Source organism: Cajanus cajan, chromosome 3 (assembly GCF_000230855.2).
Source record: "Cajanus cajan strain Asha chromosome 3, NIPB_CcT2T_4, whole genome shotgun sequence".
NCBI lineage: Eukaryota > Viridiplantae > Streptophyta > Magnoliopsida > Fabales > Fabaceae > Cajanus > Cajanus cajan.
Window position 1 is genome coordinate 79,593,949 of NC_138519.1, and position 7,433 is coordinate 79,601,381.

Genomic DNA, 7,433 nt, shown 5'->3' on the forward strand with positions numbered 1-7,433 from the left:
TCTTGAAAACAAATTGGATTGAGCCAAAATAATGAAAAACTTCATAATGAGTGAAAAAATCCAACCCAATCAACTTTTGACTTGGCTTGTACAGGCTGAACCCATAGTGGGTCGAGTTGCCCACCTAATCCACTTATACCCCATCAACCTGATCCAATAACAACCCACTTAACCATTTATTATTATATATGTATTATTTTAACAAGATGTCATTTTTTTGTAGATAAAGATAAAATTGATGTTAAATAACATGAAATTGCTAAAAATTTATCTACTAAAGTCTCCAATGAAATTTAATATTATGGATAATCACTTTAATAAAAAGGATTTTTTTATTTTGATTATTTAAAATTGTACATATTTTTAATTAAGTTTAATGTTATATTTATGATACTTAGTTTGACAACTTTTATTTTAGATTGAATGTTATTTTAGATTGAAATTTATTTTAAATTATAATTTTTTTTGAAAAAAAATTAGATAGGTAGGTGGATCTACCAATTTAGCCCACTAATCTATGATGAGTCAAGCCGGGTTAGAAAATTTTGAACAATAAAACTAGTGAGTTGAGTCGACCAACGCATTTATAAAGTGGGCTGAGGTGGGTTGGGCCAAATGGATCAGGTTGGTCCATTTTAACAGTCCTAGTATAAACTAGACTAATCATGGTTAAGTATAATCAAGATTAACTATCTTGTACTTAAGTTAACCAACTTTAGTTAATTGTCTAAAAACTTATGAAGGAAACTAAGCTAATCTTAATTTAAGAATAATCCATATTAGCTTAAATTAATTTCAACTACCTAATATAATCATTACGACTAACAAGCTAACGATTAATAAAATAAGTTGTTGAGATGTCACTATCAAAACCTATGTCACAAGTTGGCCACTAGGATGGCCAAGTGGACATGATTTGGATGTCCAAACTACTTGCACAATCAAGTGGACGTCCAAGCCCATGGTTCAATAAAAAAATTGGCACATCCAAGTCTAATAAGTTCAACATAATTTTAGCTAGTTACACCTTCTTTAAACCATTAATTACACCCTCAAAGAAAAATAATATAAGAGCAAAATTTCTTATACTACTTGAAAAAAATACAATTTTAAAATAAAGGAAATATTTACAAGGAAAAATAAACACATAGAAAAGAAAACAAACCACTAAAGTTATCCAAAATGTAATAAAAGTTTGGACTTTCTTCCTTCAAGCCTAATTCACTCTTCTTGATTCTTCTTGGATTTGGCTCCTAGGCATAATATCATCAAGTATTCAATGTAGATAATTGTGCCACTTTTTAATCTCTCAATGATCATACTTTAAAGTTTTTACATAAAAATTAAGACAATGATAAATGTATCACTTTTTTAAAAAAATTTATTAAAATAATTCACTATCAATAAATATATTACTTTTTATTGAAGTAGTTGAATAATTTATAAGGAGACAAACTTGAAAAAAAAATTAATACTGCATTAAAAATAAAAAATAAAAATTATTTATTTTAAAATATTTAAACCACGACCAAAATGATAAGATAATAATTAATCATTCCATGGTGAAAACTATAAAAAGATGGTAAACTTGTTTTAATAAATTCCAAAATTTTAATAAAAAATAATTAATCGTGAAAACTATATAAAGATGGTAAAGTTGTTTTGATAAAAGGAAAAAAAAATAATAAAACAATTTTAATAAAAAAACTCCGACCTGCCGGATTCGAACCAGCGACCTAAGGATAACAGCTAGGAAAGCCCACTACAGTCCTCCGCTCTACCAACTGAGCTAAGGTCGGTTGTTAACAATATTATTTTATCAAATTATATGATCTTATATATTTATGATAACATTACAAATAATTTCATCGCCTTTAAATGAAAATAAATATTGTGTTTGCTGTAGAGTTACTAAAGGAACATTACCAGATTACCACTATTCTGCCCTCGTCTTTTTCAGATTTTTGCAACTTGGCTGGCGAGCTTGTAATTTGCAACTTGTTGCAAGTGTGAAAAACAATATTTTTTATTAATACATCTTAAAAATTTAAATTTTTTATTTTCAAATAAGTTTACATAAACAAGTTACTAAAATTTAATAATTTGTTATAATTTTTTTGGCTTTATTTAGTTAAAAATATATTTTGTCAATATCAGTCTTTAAAAATCTCTTAACAAGCTCCGGTCTTTAAATAATAAAAAATGATTTTTTAAAATAAAATGTTAATTAAAATGTAAATAAAAATTATCCTATTTCTCAATAAAAAAAAATATTTTTTTTAATTTCTTAAAATCAATAACCTTCAAATAAATGTTGACAGAACTCTTTTCTTATTTTTCAATATTTTCGTATTTGAGTTTGGCACCTCTTTCATACATTTCTTTTAGCTGATAAAAAAAATGTTGAGGAACAGTTAACTTAAGTACAGCAGTTGCAAGTTTTTAGTTTCTTATTCTTAAATTTAAATTTTAAATAATACGTGTTTGGTTAAAAAGAGATTAAATTGATTTTTAATTTAATTTAAAATTATTGTCACTATTATTATCCATAATTATTATTGTTATTATTAAGCAATTAGTCACAATCTTTACCATTAATTATAATTTTTTATTTTTATTATCATTGTTACTATTATAATGATGATTATTATTGATTATTAGGTTACCAACTTATAATCATTGTGATATTATAAATAGATATTATTATAATTGTCATCATCACTTTTTGTTATTTTTTATTTTTATTATTGTCATTGTAATCATTACTAAAAATTAATTTTTTCATTATTGTTATTATTATTTTAATTATCACTACTATTAATTGTCATTATCATCATATTCGTTGATGTTATTGTTGTTCAACTTCAAATGATATCATTATAATCATAATTGTTGTAGTTATCATTATCACCATAAATAGATGTGTAAAAAATTTGCCTAGTCCAACAATTAAGAATAACCATAAAAGTAAGTTTTATTTGGTCTCAATACTCTTTTAAATATATTTTTTCTTTAAAATCTAAATTGCATATGAAATAATATATTAATAAAAAGAAGTGACCTAATTTGACTAGGTTTAATATATCAATTGACCAGGTTAGACGAAAAAAAATATGGAGTTGTGTCAATTTAGGCTAAGTGTAACAACTTGCCAATTTTCTATATTTTACATCTCAACATCTAGTAGTGAAAAATATAAGTCTAATTACATAGGATGAACATGCAAACATTCATTAGAGATACACACACAGTAATCCAAATTGGAAAAAAACATAAATCTTAAGTTATCGATCAAACAATCATTATACATAGTTGTCTCAAAATAGACGTCGCCATCTCTAACATAACCCTTAAAACTTAGCTCGCCTCCCACTTAATCTTGTCTTACTCCTATATAAACATGATTATCTCAGTCTAATAATAAGAAAAATGCAAAGGTAAGCTCGTAATAGGAAAACAACATAACATAGAAGTAAAAGTTATTATATAAACAACTTCACCAAAGCACACACAACAACAACCAAAGCTTTACTCAATAACACATGTCAATGTATCAACAATCATAGATTTCATCTTTCAACATAGATTATTAATTCATCATCTTAACAACAAAGCGACTTAAACAACATTGCAACACAACAACATAATGCATTATCGCACATTTCAACTAATAAATCTCTTATAACATAGGTGAACAGTCTAAGTAACTTGATTCTACTGAACCAACTTACCAACATGATCATTTTGGGTTTGCTAGATTAACGACAAGTTTGGATATCAATTTACAACACAATATGATTTATCAACTTTCCCCACTTAAATTAGGAAAGTCTAATATCCCTACTATGAATAGAACAACTTGGGTGTAAGCTTTAACATGCATAACTAAGCCTATATATGGAACTAGCCTGTTGACTACCCTCAAAATATTGCCTCTTTTTTTTTTTTATAGTAATTAGTTTGGGATTTTGGCCCCAACCTTATACTTTACTCGGTTGGTCACTTTTAAACTAGTATGTCTTGACCTTGGCCTTATACATATCAACTAAAGACCTATAGGATACTCAACAATCCACTTCAAAAGAAACTATACTCAATATGGGTTTTTCAACAAATAAACTCTTAGAACATCACAACAACATATGCTCACAACCGGATATTTATCTTTCTTAAAACAACACTTCTCCCCTAATCCTAAGTAAACAACACAACAAAATTACATGCACCAAGCATTTATAACACAACTCCATTCAACAATATACAACTGATCTTATCAACATATCACTCTACCTCATATAATCTTAAATTAGAATCAACTCTCAACTATATCAACTTAGAGCATCACAATATATCATCAAAGATCAATAAATTATAAACTATATTAAATCATCATCTATATAAGATATATTATCATCATACTTCAACCTTGAAATCAACTAAGTTATAATTTACTTTCCCCAGGACCACGCCCGACGTCATTCAACTTGCACTTAACATTGGTGAGGCAAAAAACCTTTGATGATTCTCCCACACATGGCCTTATTCCACTTGCGTTCGACATGAATGATATAAGGAGTCTATAAGTGCACCACACTTAACATAACAGAATCCACGTTTAGTGTTATTTAGGCAAATAATCTCTATCTAACCCACGTCTAGTGCCACAAAATGTACACTCGAAATAGCCCAAATAGAGAGTCGCTAACTTAATCATGTTTGGCACCACTCAATTAGGGCCTAGTGTCACCAAGTCATAGATCTTTCAGGGCAATCACATATAACGTGACCAAGTCATAAAGTCTCCTCTAACTTACACCCACGCTACCAATCATATGTCCGACATCAATGAGGTAGATAGTCTTTGACCTACATCATGTCTAATGTCATGAAGTTGCAATTGGTGCAATGGTGATTTTTGCACTTGGTATAATCACGATCTTGACTCAAAACCTACACAAATCAACTCCCAACCAACATGTAACAAGTAAAGCAACACATAGACTTATAAGATGACTCAAAATCACAAAAGTATACAATATGCAACAGACTAAGAATTCACCCAATTCTTCTTTAAAGACCAACAAAATCCAAACAATAAGAAAATCTCTTCTCAAATCAATCAACATAGCCACAAAAGATGAATTTCAAGTTAAATTCAATATATTCAACACAATAATCAATCTATAAGCTTCATTTACCTCAAAATCTCTAAAAAATAAGTAAAAAAAAGGATGAAAGTTTGAGAATATCGAGTTCCTATACGACAACTTCTCACTTCGATTCTTAACTCCAAAAGTTTTGCATATTATGCCTCAACATGACTTCTCAATCTTACGTAGGGAATAATCTACAACACTTTTGGAAAATCAGAAGAAGAAGAAGAATAAAGTAATTCTGACTCTAAAATTCTTCTCTATAACTTTCTTAAGAAAATGAACTTATAAAATTTATGTCTTAAGAAAATATTGTATACCTTTTCTTAATCTTGATCAAGTTTAACTTCAACTAAAAACAACTCTTAGTTAACTAAACTCATAAGAATTTTTTTAAATCCCTAGAATTTTACAACAACTAAATAACAAAACATTCAATCACGCAATGAATAAAATTAGCTAAATAATTAAATTTTTTAATATTATAATAAGTAAACCTAATTACATGCTTTAAATTATCTAACTGAGCAAAACCATCCCGTTTTAATAGCACTAATCATAATTATAACTGTCATCAACTAGTATTATACCCACCTTCACTAATAATCAATTTAACCAAAATTGTCTTTATGATCTTCATTTCCTTTTCTGTCGGTCCTATTATTATTACCACTTCACTAATAACCAATTTAACCAAAATTTTCATTGTGATCTTCATTTCTCCTCCAATCAATCAGCCCTATTATTATCATTGCATTAGTCATCACCAAATACATCCAAATAAAAATACAACATCCATTGCATCTGCGAGCAACAGAGGGGTCATTTTTGAGTTACACCTACCTTTCATCTTGGTTAGACAATTAATACACCAGTTTCCTTCTTGCAAAATATGCATCAAGAAGCTCGTCGAGTGATCTTTTGTTAAGTAACCAAACTCGTTTGTCTTGTGTTTCTCAATGCACCACCATTAGAATTAAGTGTTACAATTGTTTTTACGACACCTGAAAACCTATCTCACATGAAACTTTTGATGATTGAAATTATTAAGTTAGTTAACATTTACAAAAATAACAAATAAATTTTTATTTAATGATAGTTAACAACTATTTTATTATATTTAAAATGAACTAAACCTTTTAATATTAATTAAAATAATTTAAAAATAATTTAATTAATTATTAAATTGATTTAATATATAAATTCACGACGTATACATCACAAAATAAGAAAAAAAAAGCATGAATCTATGAAAACAATACATGTAAAATTGTTTATTTTTAGAATAAAAGCTTAAATTTATATTAGGAAAATATATTGAAGAAATTTAAATATTAATTAAAATAATTATGAAAATTGAAAAACTTTCTTTAATTAAATGTTGATTTGTTTTGAACCGGTGGGTCACTAGTTGAACCGCATGACTCGATTTTTATTTATTTTTATTAAAAAATATTCATATTAAATATATTTTATACTTATAAATTTTAATAAATTCATATCTTATTTTAAATTTTAATTTTTCTATCTTATTTAAAATTATTTTTATTTTTATTTTGTAAAAAAATACATAAAAAAATTACATGTTAAACAGTATATTAATACAAATTAAAAATATAAATAATATGTACATATATAATATACTTGCAATTAATATCACAAAATAATATATGTAATATTTACATAGATATTGCATTATTAAATATATAATTTAAAATTAATAATATACTATAAAAGTTATTTAAGTTGTATATATTACAAACAAATATATTAGAACAAGTAGTCATTGTTATATTTAATAAGACTCCTTGCTTTTTCATTAAGAGATTCAATTTTCATTATTATTTTTGTGATTTATGGTCCCTTAAAAAAAAATTTTTTTAAAAAAAAGTGGTTGAACCGGTTTGACCCACCGGTTCACCGGTTGAACCGGAAAATTGACGGTTCAATCCGGTTTGAAACGGGTTGACTGCATAACCGATTCAACTTCAGATTCGGACCGGCTGGACCACTGGTTCCCGGTCCAACCGGTCCGACCGGCTGGGTCGGTCCGGTTTTAAAACACTGATAAGAAGTATATAATAAATAATTAAACCATGTAAGTATATAAAAAAAACCACATATAAAAAAGAAATCTTTTAAAATTTAAATTAAATCAATAATACAAAAAAAAAAAGAATAAAATAACTTTAATTTTTAGTATCTAAACTTCACTGTCAAAAGCATTTCGAAACCAATCCAAAATATCTCATTAGGTATCTAGAGTAGAAGCAAGAAGTA

General features: G+C 26.9%; 1 non-coding gene across 1 annotated transcript; it reads right to left on the reverse strand.

Moving 5' to 3' along the window:
- Positions 1 to 1,708: 1,708 nt before the first annotated feature.
- TRNAY-GUA (transfer RNA tyrosine (anticodon GUA)) lies at positions 1,709 to 1,799 on the reverse strand. Its single transcript is given in 2 exon segments — positions 1,709 to 1,744; positions 1,763 to 1,799. It is a non-coding gene; the product is annotated as a tRNA-Tyr (tRNA).
- Positions 1,800 to 7,433: the final 5,634 nt, after the last annotated feature.